Source organism: Quercus robur, chromosome 1 (genome assembly GCF_932294415.1).
Source record: "Quercus robur chromosome 1, dhQueRobu3.1, whole genome shotgun sequence".
Lineage (NCBI taxonomy): Eukaryota > Viridiplantae > Streptophyta > Magnoliopsida > Fagales > Fagaceae > Quercus > Quercus robur.
The window spans coordinates 39,186,341-39,208,861 of record NC_065534.1 but is presented as its reverse complement, the minus strand read 5'-3'; the positions used below and the strand labels follow the sequence as shown (position 1 = coordinate 39,208,861).

At 35.4% G+C, this 22,521-nt stretch overlaps 1 pseudogene; it reads left to right on the top strand.

The window, feature by feature from the left end:
• Window positions 1-12,523: 12,523 nt before the first annotated feature.
• Window positions 12,524-16,704, top strand: LOC126709063 (protein SHORT ROOT IN SALT MEDIUM 1-like; annotated as a pseudogene).
• Window positions 16,705-22,521: the final 5,817 nt, after the last annotated feature.

The window sequence follows — 22,521 nt, the reverse complement described above, 5'->3', positions numbered from 1 at the left end:
ACCACCACCACTAGCAACTCAATAAAGCCAGCAGCCTCCTACCACTTAAACTCAGCCCAACAATTTCAACCCATCGAAGCCAGCAATCACAAACCCACTAGAGCCAGCAAAGCCACCAAATCCAACAATCACAAACCCAAAAATTTCAACAAAATTTACATACCCACCAAACCAAAAACAACCACCAAGAAACCAAAAACCTAGAAACAATTAACAAACAACCACCAAGAAACCCAAAAATTTCAACAAAATTTACATACCTACCAAACCATAAACCTATAAACGACCAAGAAACCTTGACCCAAGACCATAAACGACTAATCTTCGGTTGAAAGAGATGAGAACAACAACGGCAGCATCGATTCAACAGCATAACCGATTCAATAGCATCAATTCAATAGCAAAAGACGAGAACAACAACAACATGACCAATCTTCAAGCCGCCGCCACCATTGCCGTTGCCTTCAGTCTTCAAGCCTTTGCCATCGCCTTCACCGTTGCCATTGCCATTAAGAAAAACTTAGCTGAGATATGAGAGAGAAGAGCAATGAATCGAAAACCTTGGGTAAGAGGCCGAGAAAAGAGATAGAAAGATAGGGAGAGTGATTTTTTTTTTTTAATTACAGTAAGGTTGCAAATATACAACCTTAGAGCACTAGCATTGGGGGGTGTAAACACCCCCAGTTGCTATTTTGCAACCCTATTCCTTAAAAGCATGCAACATCTCGTTTGCTATTCTTAAAATCTTATGCCAACCGGCTATAGTGAGGTTGTATATACACAACCTCACTGTAGCAGGTTCTTAAAACTAAATATTATATTTTATTATAAACAATAATTTTCTCTCTCCTATTTAATAAAAAAAATTCACTCTTGCTCTCTTTTTCTCTCTTTTCTCTGCCTCTTGCCCAATGTTTCTAATTGCTCTCCTCTCTTCCATCTTAGCAGCTCAGCTAAGTCTCTCTTGGCAGTGGCGACACCACATTGGTCCCAGGGTGTTCCCAGGAACACCCTAAAGGCTTGAACTGAAATAAAAAAAATTTATAATAATTAAATTTTTTTACCCTTTTAAAAAAAAAAATAAGAACACTCTCAATCAAATTAGGAACACCCTCAAATAAATAAATAAAAATTTATTTGTTCTACTTTCAAGCAGGGAAAAAAAAAGGCCCAAAAAAAATTTGAACTAAAATTTGAAAAAATAAATGAAATTGTAACAGAGCAAGCCCACTAGGAAAAAAAGCCCAACATCAATCGGTAAAGCAAACCCAATCTAAAGAAAAAAACAAGGTAAAGCAAACCCAATAGATTACAGTAGCAAACCCACGGATTCTCAAAAAAAAAAAAAAAAAAAAAAAACCAAACAAACCAAATCCCAATATACTTAAATCAAATTCTCAAAAACCAACGGATGTCGCTTGAAAGAAAGAAAGAAACCTAACCTAAAGTCTAAAGAAAAAAACCATCCTCCGCTTAAATCCAGCGACGATCAACCCTCCTTCACTCAAATTCGGCGACGATTTTTCTCAAATCTACTTAGATTCGGTGATTTTGGCTCAGATCCGAAGATATTTTTCAAAAACCCACATAGATCCAGCGATGTTTAAGCTTAGACCGGTAACGTTTCACTCTCCACCGCTCAAATCCGACGACATCTAGTGATATTTCAATCTCCTTTGCTCAAATCCCGCGCCATTGTGGTGGGTTTGCAATTTCTCTTCTCTCATCCTCTTTGCGGTGGCACTGTGGTGGTGGGTTTTGTAATGGGTCAGTTTTGGTTTGGATTGGTGATAGAGAATTTGGTTTTTTGTGTGTGATGGATTTTTGTGGGTTTTGGTTTGTGTTTTTGGTTGGGTGGCTAGGGCTAATCGTCACCGGTATTTCATGATTTCATCTTTGTCTCAGTCTCTCTCTCTTCATCTCAGACTTCTGTCTTTCAGTCTCTCTCTCTCTCTTCATCTTAGTTTCTCTTTATTAATATTTACCTTGTTTTTGGCTCTATCCGGTGTTGGTGTCTTTTTTTTTGCTGAATTATCCAATGTTGGTGTTGGTGTAAGGTGTTGGTGAGATTATTAATTGTCTTTTAGTGTTGGTGTTGGTGTCTTTTGGTGAGATACAATAAATTGGCTTTATTTGATTGGCTCTAGTCTTGTGATGGGGGCCATGGGGCATTGGGGCAGGGTAGTGCAAGTGTGATGTGTGCTAGTGCTAGTGCTAGTGCAAGTATGCAACTAATAATTAATAAATATGACTGTGTGCTATGTATTAGTTGATTAGTTCAATTAATGGTCATAAAATATGTATCGAATCACTTTTTTTTAGACTTGGACTTAAGCAATACGGCCTATATATTTTTGTGCTACACAATTTATTGACTTTTTTTTTTTTTTTTTGGTTAAGTAATAGTGTGATATTCCAAGTATCAAACAATCATAGTAATTAGTTGAACTAATTAATTTTGTTTGTTTGGGATACTAATTAACCAATAATTAATTGGGGAAAGTAACTAATAAACAATAATTAATAATTTAATTAACCAATACATTATAAAAGACAAATAAATTTTATTATAATAGGCTAAACAACAATTAATAATTTTATAATTAATGAAACAACAATACATTTGGGAAAAATTCCTGGAGCCCCACTGGAAAAAATTATGCTTTTTAAGGAACACTTTGCGAAAAATTTTTGGAGTCACCACTGTCTCTCGGTGGCAATGGCAACGACAAAGGCAATGGTGAAGGCAATGACAAAGGCTTAAAGACTGAAGGCGGCAGCAGCTTGAAGATTGCTTGTTTTTTATTGATGATCGATGGTTTCTGCTTAAAATATTCACTCTTTCTCTCTCTTTTCTCTGCCTCTTGCCCAATGTTTTTGATTGCTCTCCTCTCTCCCATCTTAGCAGCTCAGCTAAGTCTCTTTGGCAATGGCAACGGCGAAGGCAATGGTGAAGGCAACGACAGAGGCTTAAAGACTGAAGGCGGTGACGGCTTGAAGATTGCTTGTTTCTGACAGATGATCGATGGTTTCTACTTAAAGATCGCTTGCATGGATCTTGAAGATTGCTCGTTTCCACTTAAAGATTGCTTGCATGGGTCTTGGGTTTAGAGCGCTTGAAGATCACTCGTTTCCGATCGCATGGGTCCTAGGTCACAAACCTAGATTTGGTCCCTCTTTTTTAGCTGAACCCAGCCAAGCACATTACCCATTTCCCTCCTCTTTGTTCTCATCTCAGAACTGAAGGGTATGTTGGGTGTTTGGTGGGTATTTGCTATTTGGTGATAGTGGTGTTTGATTGGCAGTGGTGGCTAGTGATTTGGTAGTAGTAGTGGGTATGGATCTTAGTGGTTGTTTGTGGCTCGGAGGATATGGAAATTTTGTTGAAATTTTTGGGCTTGTGGTGTGTCAATGATGTAGTGGTGGTGGCTGGTGATGTGTGGGTTGTTGTGGTTCGATGGTGGTGGTGGTGGTTGGTGCTGTGGTCTATTTTTATTTTTTTGATTATGTTGTATTTCAGTGGTAGTGGTGGTGGTGGTGGTGATGGTTGGCTTTTGCTGGTTGGGCTGAGTTTCAATGGTAGGTGGTTGCTTGCTTTGTTGGGTTGTTGGAGGTGGTGGTGAACCGGTGATTGCTGGTCGTGGGTTTGATGGAGAGAGAGAAGTGAATTGTTGTTTATATTATATTATTATCTAATTAGGTAGTTTGTATTATTTTAATGAGGTGTATGTAAAAATAGAAATTAGGATGTGAGGTGAGTTGCGAAATGAGTTAGTAAAATAGATAAAGTGGTGTTTCAGGATGTAAAATAATTTTTTTTTTTGGAGCCTCCAATGCTAGTGCTCTTACTGTAGCTGATTGGTATAAAATTTTAGGCATAGCAATTGGGATGTAGCATGCTGTTAAAGAATTGTGTTGTAAAATAGCACCTGAGGGGTGTAAATGCTAATCCATCTGAACTAATAGTCCATCACCCAAGTGAACCATTGCCATTTTATTAAACATAACAGATGACTTGAACTAGGAAGAACAACTACTGTTTCTTCCACTCTCTACTGTTACCTCAACCCGTCGCTTTTTGTATTTTTTTCATAATTAAAGCCTCTATCAAATGGCATACATTCATGAGATGAGCTGGCTAGTTTTACTAAAGAATAGAATTCAAACTTCAAAAAAAAAAAAAAAATTAAAACTTCTCTACCTGTCAGGGCTAACTTAATGAATTGTGGGGCCTAAGGTGACAATTTTAAATAGGCATTTTTATTAATCAAATATGAACAAAATAATTTTTATTTAAATTTTGATATCATTTTTTTTATTTAAAGCCTAATTTTATTACTTTTTGCGATGTAAAAGCATTAATCAAGTTTTTGTAATCAAATTCTACTAACATTTCCATTTGAAATGATAATTGGCTTATCCGCGTTTTTTTAGAATAATGGAATAATTGATCTTAAATAATATGTTATTAATAAATATAAGCCATCAATATCATAAATATCATGTTTGAAATAACATTCAAGATATTATAGACAATAGCACAAAAAAAGAATGAGTAATTGTTCCACATTGCTTAAGAGATTGTGTTGTGTGTAGTATAACTTGCTCCACCCTCCCTTAAAAGTTACCATGACTTTTGAGTGGAGTTGTGATGTGCCTTTGTGTTAGAACCTATTTTCCTCTCCCCTCTGTGTGTGTGTTTGTTTCTAAAAAAAAAAAAAAGAAAGATATTATAGACAATACTTTTTCAAACTATCATCATTGTTTATTGTACTATGAATTAAAAATATAGCTTGATCTTATTATATATAAAGATATAATTAATTATTATTTTTTAATTAGTTTTTAACAAATTAAGAATTTATATACTAACAAAACCAAAAGAATCCTCTCAAAAAAAAAAAAAAAAAAAAAAAAAAAAAAAAAAAAAAACGAAACAAAACAAAAAACAAAACAAAACAAAAAGGGAAGTATATATAAAACTATAAAAGTGTGGAGGTAAACCTATGCAACCCAGTACCCAATACCCACGCACCCTCCCCCCCTTTTTTTTAATCAAAATGTATGGACCATTGACAAGTGTGAGGGTTATCTACCACTAACAACCAAGAATAAAAGAAGGCAAACTAAAGCAAGAAACAACAAGGTTAAAGAAACAGAGATTTTAGAGTTAAAATTCCAAACCTAGATGTTGAAGGCTATGGCCCAACAAAGAAGGAGGTTCGAAGATCCAAAGCCGAGTGCAAATAAGACTTCAAAAAACCACTTTTTCTCTTAAAATGGAAAGAGTGTAGAAATTTCTCAACAATCAGTAAAAAAATTGAGGTTTGAAATTGAATTTATTTTGGGCTTTTTGCTTTCAGTTTGCTTTGTAGAAAGGGAGATGGTGTGTGATTTTTCAGCTTCGGTATATGTAGGAAATTAAATGATTTTTACACTACCCATAGAGAAAACAAACCGTTCAGCACATCCAACAATTTTTTGTTTTTGTTTTTGTTTTTCCAAATGATTCTTTAATAATAAAAATTTGGGTTTTAATTAACACTCATATATGCTAAAGACATATATTTATTGGTTGGTTTTCTCCAAGAAAAAAATATTATTGGTTAAAATTTGGGGGTCTTTTTTCATTTGGGGCCTTAGGTGATTGCATCAGTTACTTATATGGTTGAGCTGGCACTACTACCTATATCAAACCGAATTTCCAGCTTGTACTGTGCTCTAGGTCCCACTACAATCATTGTGTCTTTTGTTAAAGGCTCAAAGGTTGTTGTTGTTGTTGTTGTTAAAGAAAGGCTCAAAGTTTGTATTTGCTTTTGTATTTTTCAATGGTACCCATCTTTGCTGCTTTATTTATTTATTTATTATATAGGCAAATTAGAACATTGTTACCCATAGATATGGACTTTCATTTTCATTAATATTTTTTATCTTTACTTTTTCTCTTCTTCCTACCACAATGTAGGTTAGAACATTGTTCCTAGTCACAGCCATGGTTGTCAAAATCGCCATCTGAATTGTTGGATCGCATGATTTTACGATCCTACCTCACCAAAACGTTTAGGATCGCACTAGGATCGTAAAAATGGTAGGATCGTAGGTAGGATTGTATAGGATTGTATGGGATCCTACCGATCTTACCAAAAACATAAATTTTTTGTTTTGTTTTGTTTTGTTTTTGTTTTTGTTTTGTTTTTTTTTTTTTTTGTTTATGGGATAAATTTTTTGTTTTGATGAAGTTCTAAGAGTTTTTATTTTTTCATGTTGTGATGATATGACTTTTTATTTTATAAAATTATGTCAACCTAAGCAAATTTTTTCTAATTTCTAGTTCACTTGTAATCAAAATAAAGGAATGCTTCATCATTTCTAAATGAAAAATTTGATGTTGGCTTTGCTGCATTGTAAGCTATAATGTTGTTAAATTTATTTGATCAATGTACTAATTTGTGGTCTAATATTACTAAAATATTTTTTTAAATGTAATTTTATCAGTTATGCTTGTATTTGTATATTGAATGATTGATTTTTTTGAGCATGCTCTTTAATTGTTGCTGAGTGGTATAACTTGAATAGTTGAGTGTGAAATTGTATTTCGATGTCTTTTGCAACTCTAGTATACAAATATATAATGTTTACATAGATGATGAAATGGATAATGATGATTAGGAATTTAAGACGGTGGTTATAAGAACTTTCGAATGTGAATAATTAAATGTTCACTTCACTTTAGTATTCATCTTGCTTTTGGATTTCATATTGTAGTTAGCTAGTTTCCATTTGCTAACTTATTTTGGATTTCAAACTTGGAACTTAGAACTCGGAAAATATTTTTCATATGTTTTGATAAATATTTTGGTATTTGGTTGCTAATTAATCATGTATTGAACTTTTTAGATACATTGAGTCAAAACTTAAATATTTTTTTCGTTAGTATAGACTTAGCGATGTATGACATGCAAATTACATTATATGATGCAAATCTAAATTTTTTTATGGATGAATTTATAATTTACGTGAAGTAGATATCTTTGTTCTTTGTCAAACAGACACTAAAGTAGATATCCCTTAATAGTGAAGATATCTTTTACTAAATGCTAACCACTAACTACATAATAGTTGTTTTGAAAGCTCGTAAAAGAAACCAAGAGATATTATATTTTTTTTAAGGCAAAAAAAGAAAATCATTTAATAAATAAGAAATTTCTATCAAGAGTCATCATTTAGAATTAGATAGCTCTCCAATTAAATAAAACTTTGGTTAAAAAAATATTTTGCCATATAACTTTTTTTTTTTTAAGGCAAAAACGAAGTGCATACAAAAAAAGCATGGAAAGGAGCCAAAGAAACAATTGTAAAAAAAAAAACAAGAAAGAGCATGAAGTTCCAATGAATAAGAGAAAGAGAAGAAAAATACTAAAGTTGAAAAAAGAAATGGAAAAGAAAGCATCAGCCGTTGGAGAAAAGGAAAAATCCAAAAAAAAGAACTGTTCAACTAATCCCTAGGAATTGCTGCGAGGCGGCGAAACTAAAAGCGTGCAAAGAAAGAAAAGAAGTCCACTGCCTCCAAGAAAAGTCTATAGAATCAACCTATTGGGCCGCTCATCCTTGGGTTTGTTTGTACACTTGCTACATGTAGGTCAAATGTTTCTTTTCGAAACTTGATTGAAGCTTGTAACAATGGACTTAGTTTTATATTTTCAATAGTTGGTCCAACAAGACATGTTCTGGTCCTTGTACATGCAAGTAGGACCAAGATCATGAACACCAAGCACCTCTAGCTGGGCTTTCCAATTAAGGTGATACTATACCAGCCAATTGGGCCGAATTATTACAAGACAATTCTTTGATATGGGAACTGTCTATGTGTGCCCTCAGATTCTATGACTCGTTCCTATGTGCATGGAATGGCGAGTGAAGTCTAGTATCGTTATCAAACATCTGCAAGTTGTTAAGACTTAAGAATAATAATAATATTCATGTAGTCTAAGAATCATCAGTCATGCATCAAAATTCAAGTTTCGAGACTTGCTCATTCACCATATTCAAATATCACGTATGTGAACAAGTCTCAATGGGAAATTTGTAGAAGTGGAAATTTTGCAACCAATCACAAAGTGCCATATTCACCTTTTTATGATTCTCTTTGACTCTCTCACACCCTCTCTGACCTAACATGACAAAAAATGCCAAGAATTTCAATTTGGAAAAATTCATTTGTCCGTTGTAGTAGATGCATAATATTTATGTCAACAAGATTTTCACTACGCATGAACCATGTTCAAAGAGATATATAATCTGCTACATTAAAATAGTTTAAAAGATAACTGTATGCCTACAAACTGTTTGGTTATTTCTGTGAACAATCTTAGTATGCCACAAGACTAAGAGAGAACCCTTTACATTATGCTCGATGAGAAAGGCTAGTCTACCAATTGTGTAGTCTAATTTTTATGGTGATACAACTAAAGCGCCCTTCTTATGAGTGACAATGTTAGGCCTCAAGTGTATTTTTTGATGCAAAACCTCTTAATTGGAGCACCTGGAAGTCAGATAGACATGGAGGTCTTCAATCTAATCTTTCCATAGGTTTGCCATGAATACCTGAAGCTATTGTTAAAATTCCTATTACATGCCAAATAGTGCCTTTGCATTGCCACTAAGGATCATTCATCCGAGTGCTACATTTATAAGGTTCTCGGTATTCATTACATGTCCTTCATTTTATCTTTTTGGCAATGAAATATTGTAAATGATTAAGCGTCCATAAGGATCCCTTTAATTATTCTTGAATTAAAATTCTTTGAAATGCAAAGGTAATAGCATATGCCTGATATTGGCAAGAGTTTGGGTATGGGTGCTATGGGTTTTGAGAACCTCAAAGTTTCTTTTAGTTGGAAAATAAAGTTTTACTTCTTGAGCTGCTGAAATTTTCCTTTAGTTGAGCAATTGGTTAAGAAATAAAGGAATATATTAACATAAAAAGTGAGTTGTATGCTCTCTAGTCTAATCCTTTAGAAGCCTCTCAAAATTGTTAGTCAATAGAAATCCAACTCACATGAAAGCAATTTCTCTTAACAACTTGTGACTTCAATTTTTATTAGTTAATTAGTATCTCTCATGGTAAGTAGTTAACATTATCCACAATTTCTCAAATGGCCAAACACCAAACAAATTCCAAAGGGTTTCATTTGGCACCACACTCTACGTACTACTCACTCTAATCAAAGGAGACTCAATCATGATTACGTCTCTAGGAAGGGCAAAAAATTCAAGTTTTGCAATGACCACTAAATCTTTCACCATCATCATTCCTTAAAATTTAAGAGATTTGTATCATCTAGCAAAAAGATGACAAGATTACAGCTTATTTAGAGTTTAGTATGCTTAATTTTCTTACATTTATCTGATTTCTTTATATATATATATATATATATATATATATATGTATGTATATCACTTGTTGTAGGCCAAGGATGTGGTTGCTATGGCAATTGCGCTTTTTGTGGATTCTCAATTTCAATTTAGTAAAAAAATGATCAGTATTTAAATCTACAAAGCTTGATCTCATTAGTGGCAGAGGTATGTTTATAATCTTTTTTATTTTCTAATACCCTTTATTTCAATTTTTCTTATTTTCTAATTCTAGCTTTTTTTACACAATTAGGGAAATGCAATTTGCATCCAAGGCTATGGAGATTACAGTCTCTTGTGATGTAGATATGAAATCTCATCCGAAGGACAAGGCTGCCATAGCCTTTGTGGCAAGTGACAAATGGTCTATCCCACCCGTGTCATACTTTTTTAAAAATTACCGTATTGCCGCACTACACCTGCACCTATATCCATGAAGTTGCTTTCTGGATGTAGGTATTTAAGAAATTGCTTATTGAGAAGAGGTTAGGTTATGAAACAATTTGTGGTTTTCAATAACATTTTTCATATTTGGCATATTTTACAATTATAATTATAATTTTAAGATTAATATATATTTTATTATCATGTAGGAAGAATACGAAAGAAGTGTTTGCTAGCTGACTATGGTTGACGCTAAGAATGATTGTGTAAGTATTATGAAAGAATGTATTATTATTATTAGTATTATAGTTCAAAATTATGATATCATTGTTACTCTTTTCTTGATGGCAGGGATATGTTCGCATACTAGGAAAGTACAACGCTAATCGTTAATCATCACTCTAAGGTGCCTCTTGATGATTACAACTTGGAAGACCTCCACATATACCAGAGGTTCCAACTAATGGGGCCAACCAATGTTTTAGAGTTAGATTCATTAAGGTTTGATCAAATCAATTTATACTTCTTGATAAATTATTTGTAATGAATTCTTACTTACCTTAAAAAAAAGTTAAAATTTGCAAACGTTCTAAATTTCTAACCCTTTTTTTTTGGGTGTAGACACAAGCCATGGAAGTGAAGAAAAAAGTGTTTTCAAAATTTCTAAATTATGGAGACAAGTTGTTTGGAAATGATGTTACAGATGATACCTTTGATGAAATTTTTATGAAGATAAGGAGTGATTAGGATCACTATACCAAAATAAGTTTATTACATCAAGTGTTAATACATCAAAATTAGTATAGGCACCTTGCCTACACCTAACTCTAAGGTAGCAATTAAAGAAGAGAAACAGTAAAGTCTACACCCAACTCTAAGATAGTCATTGAAGAAGAAAAACAAATACACTATCTACCCAGACCAACAGAGTTGACCTAACCCATTTAATAAATTGTCATTTAAAAAAAAAAAAAGTATAGGCACCTAGCCTATACTTTACCCTAAGGTAGTCATTGAAGAAGCGCAAACAGTGATCTAAACATGAGGAAAAGAGAGGCAGGGTATTTATTATGCTACTGGATTGTTGCAATAAAATAGGTAGTCATTGAAGGTCATTCCAAAAAGAGGATGACATTGATGTGGCGTTTGGTACGGGGTAATGTTTTAGGATTCCTAGGAATGTTTAAAGATTCCCATGTTTGGTTGCAAATTACGCTAAGGAATCAGATATCAGGGGAATCTGGATTCCCCTCTTAAACCCCTCTCAGTAGGAATGTGATTCCCTTTAAAATAGGTGGGTATTCAGATTCCCAAACTTAAAGGAAATTGTATTTTTTATAAATTGACAATTTTAACCATTTTTCCTTATCACTTAAGCAATTAAGATAAAATATAAAACAAATCATCAATATTTTTTCTCTTATTTTTATCTTTTTCCTGCCAAAACAACATAAATAGGATAGACAACTCTGTTAATATATTTTTTTAACAAAGTTCTATTTAGATTTTTACGTGTGGAAAAAAAAAAGGTTTGAAGAGGACCCTCCATTATTGTCAGGTATTCACTTTTACTCTTGGTTTTGTTTAGTTGCTACAAATATAGATCTGAATTGGTGGCTTCATCTGGTTTTTTTTTTTAGATTAATGGCTTTGTTTCTAGATTCATATGTTATAGTACATGTCAATAATTTGTATCCTATCTAGTGTGTTTTTTATACAACGATACAAAATGTATAGATTTTTAATTTTTAACAACCCATTATATTTGTATGCAATGATGGTGCCATAGTTAAAAATCTCTAGCTTCTTGCTACAGTGAACAGCCATAAATGGCTGTGCATGGTGGCTCAAAGCTAAACTCAATTTGATTTTTTTTTAATTCTCACTCTCATTAAAATAATATTTATTTATTTCTTTTTCTATTTCTTTTTACTCAGCCGTATCTGTTTCACACTCATTCTCTCTTTCTCAAAGCTCTCAGACTCTCACCTCTCTCTCATCCTCAAACTCTCACTGATTCATCCATCATCCTCACCCATCTACAGTTTTAATGAATGTGTTGCTAATTAATAGTTTATATTTTGTTTTTCATTATTTATTTAGAGGAAGATATTTTTTTAAAGGACTAATTAATAGTTTATATATTTTTTTCATTATTTATTTAGAGGAAGATTTTTTTAAAGGACTTGGTAGTTCACATTCAAATCTAAGGATAGAATGAGAAAAATAAATAATTCATTTAAGATTCCAGGAAATAAACCAAACATTATCATCTCACATTCCTTGAAATCTTAAAGAGATTCCCAATGAAACCAAACATAGGAATGTGATTCCTAGGAATCACATTCCTAGGAATCTAGATGCCAGGAGTAATGTAGATTCCCCCATACCAAACGCCACATAAAGGTCTTTTCAAAAAAAGCAAATACAGTAAAGTTTCTTTGGTTGCGATTGTCATTGCAACCACATCCTTGGCCTGCAACAAGTGAGATATATATATATATATATATATCTCACTTGTTGCAGGCCAAGGATGTGGTTGCAATGATAATCGCACTTTGTAGATTCTCAATTTCAGTTTAGTAAAAAGGGGTTAATATTTAAATCTACATATTTTGATCTCATTAGTGGTAGAGGTATGTTTCTAATCTTTTTTATTTTCTAATACCCTAGTTTCCAATTTTTCTTACTTTCTAATTTTAGGTTTATTTGCATTGTTAAGGAAATGCAATTTGCATCCAAGGCTATGGAAATTACAATCTCTTGTGATGTAGCTATGAAATCTCATCCAAAGGACGTGGTTGTCACAGCCTTTGTGGCAAGGTACAAGTGGTCTATTCCATTACTTGCTGGAGTGTGTTGGGAATACAAATTTAAGAGACATCAATTAAAAAATGTATTCCCGAACCTGTGTCATACTTTTCCGAAAATTGTCATATTGCCGCACCACACCTGCACCTGTATCCATGCAGTGATTCCTAGATATAGGTATTTAAGAAATTGCTTATTGAGAAGATGTAAGGTTATGGAACTATTTGTGGTTTCAAATTTTTCATATTTGACATGTTTTATAATTTTTATTTTAATTTTACCATTAATATATATTTTATTATCGTGTAAGAAGAATATGAAAGAAGTGTTTGATAGTTGTACTATGGTTGGGGAAAAAGAATGATTGTGTAAGTATTATGAAAAAATGTATTATTATTATAGTTCAAAATATGATATCATTGTTACTCTTTTCTTGATGGCAGGGATATGTTCGCATACTAGGAAAGTACAGCACTAATCGTCACTCTAAGGTGACTCTTGATGATTACCGCTTGGAAGACCTCCCCATATAATAGAGAGGTTCCAACTAATGGGGCCAACCAATATTTTAGAGACAGATTCATTAAGCTTTGATCAAAGCAATTTACGCTTTTTGGTAAATTATTTGTAATGAATTCTTACTTACCTTAAAAAAGGTTTAAATTTGCAAACGTTTTTTTTTTTTTTTTTTTTTTTTTTTTTTTTTTTTTTGGTGTAGACACAAGCCATGGAAGTGAAGAAAAATGTGTTCTCAAAATTTCTATATTATTGGGACAAGTTGTTTGGGAATGATGATACAGATAATACCTTTGATGAAATTTTTATGAAGATGAGGAGTGATTAGGATCACTACACCAAAATAAGTCTATTACATCAACTGTTAATACAACAAAATTAGTATAATTATATCTACAAGTTAAAAGTCATTGCAATAATAATTTAAAGGTGGTAAATTATTACATCAATAATAAGTAGTTGCAATAACTTATAATTTTCTGTTACAATAGAGGCTTTAATAAAAAATTGCATTAGGAAAATTTGTTGCAATAACATAAATTAAAGAAATCATTGCAATAACTTGATTCAAATTATTCATGCAACTATTATAATGAAAATTTCAAAGTGGTAGCTTATTGCAATGAAGGCATCTTTGCAATAACCAAATATCAATTATTTTACAATTTATTGTAATGATAAACATGAAACAATTATCTATTATAACAAAGATATCATTGCAATAACTTGACCTAAATTATTTTGTCAATTATTTACAATTTATAACTATAGAATTTGTGAAGTAATAGCCTATTGCAATAAGAGATTCGAAACAATAAATTGTTTATTGCAACAAAAACTATACTTTGCATTAAAGTCATCATTAAAATATCTAAAATTTATTGTAATGAAATTTTTTATTCCATAAACCTATTACTTCAAATTTTATTGCAACACTTTGCATTAACTACTGTAATGTCCCTGATATCATTGCAATGGTTTTTTTTCACTGTAATAAACATTTTTTTATTGTAGTGGATTCATACAAGCTTGGCCTTGCAAAAAAAGAGAGGATATTATAGGAGTACTCTTTGAAGGTGCTGTGAGGGAAAGATTTGTTCATGTTAGATCCTAGCATTAACCTTTTTTTTTTCTTTTTTTCTTTCTATGCATGTGCTTGGAAACCATCCTGAAGTGATTCTAATTATTTGGTAAGATCATTTGAGCCTTTTTGGTGGAAGAGCAGAAGATTGTGAAAAAGGTCTTGAAGAAGGCCAAAGAAAAGCTAGCCTTAAATGGTTAAGATGCTGCATGTGGAGAACCATGGAAAGTAATTTGACATTTTATAATTTAGATCTTTTTTTTTGTTAATGGCTAGTTTGAACCATGATTAGTATTTATTGACATATCCAACATTGTAATATTTTTCTTGTTTTTGTTATTTGTCTTTTGGTAAAATATATTGTTGCTAATGTGATGTCTTTTTAGCTTCTCGATCGCAAGCATATTTTTTTTTTAAGAGTCATGAATTATAAATTATAGAGTTTTTCCCTAAAATTTCCAAATTTCAGCTTTAACCTTAATGATCTTTTTTAGTGGGTTACCAAATAGGGGAATTTTCAGCTTAAAGTTCTTTTTAGCACCAAAATTTTTTTATGGCTCAGTTAAACATAGAGCCAAATAGACTTAGAGATTCACAAAATTGAGGTGGATCTTCAACAAACTAGTTAGAGTTAAGTAGTGTGTCATATACATCTCCTACCATGGGAGAAGGAGTGGTGTAGGGAGCATTTGCATGAGAGAGATAGAGACAAAGAAAGGGAGAAAGAACGTGAACGAAAACAAGAGCATGAAAGGTAACGCATCTTGGAACGATGGGAAAACGAGAGAGAATGAGAGTGCAAACGAGGACTTGAAGCCAAGCGTGATCAAACTCCAGCAAGAGTCTCTTGGGACCGCCGTGGTTCCTCTTTAACGAAGGAGGGGAAATCTTTGCGATGAGATTCCCCATATCATGATGCTTTACATAGGTGGATCTTGATGTTTTATTATGCGTCCTGCTCAAGTTCTAGATATATAGTTGTTTGTGTATCTTGTGTTGGAAAATATGGCTAAATAAACAAGTTTTGATTCAACAAAGTAAAAACCTAAACAATTAGCAGTAACAAAAAATAAATAGAGAAAGTTAGAAGGATCTCACAAACTATAGAATCATGCAAATGGTGTTGTCCTTAAAGATTGATTTGTGCCACCCGAAGTAAAACTCGATGTGAAGGCTCTCTTGGCCGAACAACCTATCAGGATTAGACTATAGTAATTTCTTCAAGTTGGACACACACCCAAACAAGAAAAACAAAGAACAACCATATTTTCCTTTTCCTAAAAATAAAATATAAGAGCTAAAATTTGTGGGAGAAGAAGATGAAGGACCAACGGAAAAAGGAGAGAGTGGTATGGCTGAAATTAAGAAAAAAGAAAGAGCTATTATAGCCTTTTTATAATCCAAAGGATTAGGGACAATATGGTCTCCAACGGGCCTAAATAAATGGTCATTGTGCACTCAACAAATGCCCCTATGTGCTGCTTGGGTAATGCCCAATAGACTGAACAGAAAAAGGGCTAGAACAAATAAAAGGAAAAAGTTAAAGCTCAAGAAAGATAGGAACAAAACCATGCCAAAGTCCAAGACCAAAACCTAGCCCATTATTTTTCAAGTTATCACTCAATGAGGATAATAGCTTATAAACAAATAACTTGATTCATCTCTAATCAATGTGGGACACAATGCTATAGGTTAAGTATTTGAAACACAATCCACTCAAATATCTTACAGCCTTTGTAACTAACTGTATAAGATATTCCTTACAACACTGAGTAGCCACACATTTTTGGTAGACAAGAAGATTATCTTGAAGCAAGAAGTACTGTAAGTCGTCATCCCACCCAAGTTCTTCTCTCTTATGCAAGAAGGATAAATGTTGATCCTCGCAATTTATCAATGCTTACTGCTTCTTCATATAGTGGACAACAAGCTCCATCGATATTAGGGGCAGCTGTACAGAGGAATGCGGAGGATCTCATGTATGCAAAATTCTTCAAATCCTAGTTATGGAGTGAGTTTGCCTCCTGGTAGGGACTATGCCACAAGAAAAAGGCTTCGTGGCACATGTCTTGAATTGGATTATCCCAGTAGTGTGTCATCACACGGTGACCATCCAAGAATTGATGATCTTAAGGATGACAGGGCTGGTTTTCTTAGAGAGTTCGAGTTAAGGGAGGAGAAGCGACAGAGGGAGCATTTGCATGAGAGAGATAGAGGTAGAGAAAAGGAAAAGGAACGAGAATGAGAAAGAGAGCGTGAAAGGGAATGCATCCTGGAACGACGGGAAAACGAGAAAGAATGAGAGTGTAAATGAGGACTTGAAGCCAGGTGTGATTGAACTCCAGCAAGAGTCCTTTGGGACTATTGCAATTCCTCTTTGACGGAGGGGAAATCTTTGCGATGAGATTCCCCACATCATGTGCTTTACATAGGTGGATCTTGATGTTTTATTTTGCATCCTGCTCAAGTTCTGAATATATAGCTATTTGTGTATCTTGCAGCCCTTGTAACTAACTTTGTGTTCTCTTCAGCTTTCAACACTCCTGTTAGGTGTCGCTCTTTAATACTATTACTTCAATGGTTTTACAAAGTTTATCTTATGCTTATCCAAAATATGCTTTTCTACCTTTAATCTTTTTGGTGCAAGTGGCCATTTGTGATTTTAATGGTTTTTGTGAAACAATCTATTTTTTTTTTTTTTTTTGATGGGTAAGAAAAATTTTATTGAAAAAGACTACTTCATGCAAGATGAATGAAGTACCATAAAAATATGTACAAGAAAGAAAAGTAGAAAAACAATCTATTACTTGTTTTTTATAAACTTTTGGTCCAGTTGCTAGCCAAAAAAAAAAAAAAAACAAAACAAAATATTGCATGTCAGAACAAGCATTTGAACTTTCACTAGTTTTGTGATTTCTAATATCCCATATTTCTTCACTTCTTCTCAAAACCAAATGGATGGTTGTTGTATTACTTATTTTTTGAAAGAAGGAAAAGATAAGATGTTTTCTATTATATATATATATATATATATATTTAAACATTGTTGAGTAGAGCATTTTTGAGCATGATTTTATTGAAGAAGAGAAGGCAATTGAGCTGAAAGAGCCATTTGCTGATCTTTTGACTAAAGTGCCTACAAAACCAGAGCATGGAAATATACTGTGGAAGGCAAAGGTAAATCATTTGTAAATTTAAATTTTAAAAGTATACTTGTTGCAATTAAAGACGATGCACTTTACAGTGAACAATTTATTCCATCAATGCTGCTAATGTTCTGCCATCTTTTGGAATCAGTAAAAACTACCCACAGAAGCTTAGAACTGAGTACCTGACATCATAGTTGTCAGTATCGTACGATACACGATACGTATTGTATCATGTGCAAAAAGTTTCATATCGTAAGTGCTTATGAATTGTCCGATATATAAGTGCGTATTGTATGAATCGTATTGTATCGGTGAATTGTACGTATCATACGATACATAGACATATGGGTTTAAAATAAGTTATTTTTGTTAAAATTTGTGGTTTTATTTGATTAAACAAGTTTTTGGGCTTTTTTAACACAAAATTATTGGGAAACTTAATTAAGTCCAATAAAATAGCAAGTCCATGAATTTTTTTTTTCCTCCCTTCTCTTTCTCTTATAAAATTTAGACTATACTCATAACACTCACTTTCATATGTGCAAATTTATTTTCTAGGCTATTAATAATGTATTAAATGAAAATATAATTACTTTTTATTTTGTTATTATTATTATGAGTCTAAAAAGCTAGAATGCCAAGAAAAAATTATTAGAATAAAAAAAAAAATAGTAAATGTTGATAATAATGAAGAAAATGTCTATGAAGAAAAATAATTTTACAAGATACTGAACATGATAATAACATTAACTTAGATGGAGTTGATTAGCCAATAAGACGATGAAAAGATATTATTATTTTGGTTCATATAACATGTATTATCACTTATGAGTTAAATCAATTTAAACGTGCATGGTATAAATATAAATTAATTTGATTTATTTAATTAACTTTGTTAATTTTTATTACATAAGTAATGATTAAATTGATTATTAGTTAAATATATTTTGAATTTATAATAAATATACATTTTATATATGTATATTGTGGGCGGTAAAAGACTAATAGGCCCATTTCAATATCTATACTGGGCCAGGGGCCCAGCCCATGGAAAAACCCCTCCTCAGCCATGGAAAAATCCTCCTCGGATGGATATATCCGAGGGTAAAAGAGGTAACAGACCACTGATGGCGAGACTCCAGATCGTTCTACAGGGCAGGGAAAGCACGAAAGTAGAGAAAGACAACAAATAGAACGGAAGTGTCTAAGGGAAGGCTGCCTTTATTGCATTCAGTGCCTTGTGCCTGACACAGCCATACTTCTCTGTCCTTACAACCACTCTCAACAATTGGAGGTAGGGACTGATGGGACAAGTACCTACCCTAGGGACCCCAGTCAGGAGGAGAAAAACGACTATAAAAAGGGGAGTAAAGAGAAACAAAAGGGGGGGGGGGGGGGAACCCCCAACACACGAGAAGCACCAGGAAAACTCCTCGGATTCTGCCAAGGGCTAATTCTCTCTGTTAAACTTGGCCCATGGGGAATACCTTGATGGTCGTCATTCATATACCAAAGCCCAGCTCTTTGGCCCACTCTCTACAAATTCATTGTATTGGGCTCACTGGTCTAAGGTTTCATGCATCTTGGACCTGGCCTGAAAAAACGTGGCCCTACAATTGGCGCCGTCTATGGGAAGAGCTGGAGCGTTAGCAAGTGCAATGACCAATCACGGCGGGGTCAAGCTCCTGCCACCAGGAGTCCATCAGAAAGACCGTTGTGGCGATGGTACAAGCTACACGAAAGCCTCCCCCTTATCTCCCAAAACACATCGTCGTTGTCGTCACTCAGCCTCCACTCAGGCCCATACTTCAAAGTGTTGATTACGCGGAAAGGGTTGTTAAGTGAAACGTGGTCCTAGGGGCTTCTGACGTCAGACATTTGCCCCAGGCACCTAACAAGGGGCTAACTCTTGCGGGCCTAGTAGTCCAGCCCGTTGAATCCCCTACGGAGAGAGAAGTTGATAGCCTAAGCCTAAGTGCTAGACAGAACCAAGGCCTTGCATGGTCCTCGAACTCAAGCCTATAGGGAAACTAGACACTGAAAACAAAGCCTAAGTGCTAGACAGAACTAAGGCCTTGCATGGTCCTCGGACTCAAGCCTATGGGGAAATTAGACACTGAAAACAAAGCCCAAGTGCTAGATAGAACCAAGGCCTTGCATGGTCCTCAGACTCAAGCCTATAAGGAAACTACACTGAAAACAAAGCCCAAGTGCTGGACAGAACCAAGGCCTTGCATGGTCTCCCAAAACACGAAAGCCTCCCCCTTATCTCCTAAAACACATCGTCGTTGTCGTCACTCAGCCTCCACTCAGGCCCATACTTCGAAGCGTTGATTACGCGGAAAGGGTTGTTAAGTGAAACGTGGTCCTAGGGGCTTCTGACGTCAGACATTTGCCCCGGGCACCTGACAAGGGGCTAACTCTCGCGGGCCTAATAGTTCAGCCCGTTGAATCCCCTACGGAGAGAGAAGTTGATAGCCTAAGCCTAAGTGCTAGATAGAACCAAGGCCTTGCATGGTCCTTGGACTCAAGCCTATAGGGAAACTAGACATACTGAAAACAAAGCCCAAGTGCTAGACAGAACCAAGGCCTTGTATGGTCCTCGGACTCAAGCCTATAGGGAAATTAGACACTGAAAACAAAGCCCAAGTACTAGATAGAACCAAGGCCTTGCATGGTCCTCGGACTCAAGCCTATGTGGAAACTAGACAAACTGAAACAAAGCCCAAGTGCTAGACAGAACCAAGGCCTTGCATGGTCCTCGGACTCAAGCCTATAGGGAAACTAGATACACTGAAAACAAAGCCCAAGTGCTAGACAGAACCAAGGCCTTGTATGGTCCTCGGACTCAAGCCTATATGGAAACTAGACACTGAAAACAAAGCCCAAGTGCTGGACAGAACCAAGGCCTTGCATGGTCCTCGGACTCAAGCCTATGGGGAAACTAGACACACTGAAACAAAGCCCAAGTGCTAGACAGAACCAAGGTCTTGCATGGTCCTTGGACTGAAGCCTGTGGGGAAACTAGACACACTGAAAACAAAGCCTAAGTGCTAGACAGAACCAAGGCCTTGCATGGTCCTTGGACTTAAGCCTATGGGGAAACTACACTGAAAACAAAGCCCAAGTGCTGGACAGAACTAAGGCCTTGCATGGTCCTCGGACTCAAGCCTATGGGGAAACTAGACACACTGAAAGCAAAGCCCAAGTGCTAGACAGAACCAAGGTCTTGCATGGTCCTCAAACTCAAGCCTATGGGGAAACTACACTGAAAACAAAGCCCAAGTGCTGGACAGAACTAAGGCCTTGCATGGTCCTCGGACTCAAGCCTATGGGGAAACTAGACACACTGAAAGCAAAGCCCAAGTGCTAGACAGAACCAAGGCCTTGCATGGTCCTCAGACTTAAGCTTATGGGGAAACTAGACACACTGAAAACAAAGCCCAAGTGCTAGACAGAACCAAGGCCTTACATGGTCCTCGGACTCAAGCCTATGGGGAAACTAGACACACTGAAAACAAAGCCCAAGTGCCGGATAGAACCAAGGCCTTGCATGGTCCTTGGACTCAAGCCTATGGGGAAACTAGACACACTGAAAGCAAAGCCCAAGTGCCAGATAGAACCAAGGTCTTGCATGATCCTCGGACTCAAGCCTATGGGAAAACTAGGCACATTGAAAACAAAGCCTAAGTGCTGGACGGAACCAGGGTATTGCATGGTCCTCGGACTATATACCTAAAACAAGTTAAAGCTATGAACATCGTCGGAAACTAGGGAAAGGACCCTAATGCCCAGCGACCCCTTCGGACAGTTTATTTCAGATTGCACATCCTTAGGCGGTTACTCTGTTTGCAATACGGAACGTGTGGCTATTATCCCGGTTAGTCCTGTATGGTTAACTTATTTAAAATCGGCACTGTTGTGCTCGTCAATTTTGATAAATAACTCTACCGACGAGGTCATCGGTTCTAAATATAGTTCAAAAGAAAAGACACCAGTACATCCATTCACATGATAATTATTTCAGAAGATAATTATTGCAAAGGAGAAAGGATACGTAAAATGCGATAAAATCATCTTTTATTAGATAAAGAGATGGTACAATATACATAAAGGGGCTTAGACAAGCCTGAAATCAGAAGCTAACTGAAAATAAAAATTATAACATAAAAAATACACGGGGACGATAGATCCTTCAATTCTGCTCTAATAACGACTAGGCAAGTCTGGGTGGTAGCAGTGATAGAAGAGAAGAAGAAGCAGAGGCATCTGGGCGGCGCCAGTGATGGAAGAGAAGAAGAAGCGGAGGCACTAGGGTGGCGTCGGTGATGAAAGAGAGGCAGAAGCGGGATGCCAAATCCCTGTACCAGCTTTGACAGCAATTGAGCAAGTATAATATTAGCAACAATCGAGCGGGAACGGATGGTACCGACGATGGGAAATCTCAGTGCTGTCGCACCAAAAATCTAATGCGACATCCACCTACTTCGGATTTTGGTTGAAGGAAGAAGAGGCTCCTTTCTTGCCCTGTCGAGGAGAAGGAAGGCCTTGAGCCTTTGTCTCCCTTGTCCTGACCGGGCCATTCTGAATCTTGGAGATACCCAAGACTTCTGAAGAGGGTTTTATTCCTTCACCCTCATCCTAACCATGATCATTTCACTCCCAAAATCTCAGTCACTCTCGTAGTAGGGACTTTGGGAACGTTTGAGGAGATAGAAATCTAAAAACTCAAGGCTCTGCAAATAAAAATGGACTATCTCCCACTGCATGTCTTATATAGAGGACGAATCTGGAGGCAATCAATTCGCTCCGAAACCCCAGGAAGGAATTACGAATGAGATTAATCTCGTTCAAATTCCAAAGTAGCCTTCAGCCATTGGATTTATGTCACCTCGTGAAAGAGCCCTAATTAAAGCGCGCCTCGTGTACCGAAACGACAGGGATCTGGCTGGGATAGATTAGAAGAATGTCTCATAGCCAGGAATGCGTCTTAAGCAAACGAAGAGACTCTGGCATTAATGGAAGGCAAGGCTTGGGAAATCGTGACAGAGGCCCAATGTCACCAAAACCCTCTTGTCCGTCCGAGGAGTCGAACAGCAGGATTTTGAGGGGCTATTGTGGGGGATAAAAGACTAATAGGCCCATTTCAATATCTATACTAGGCCA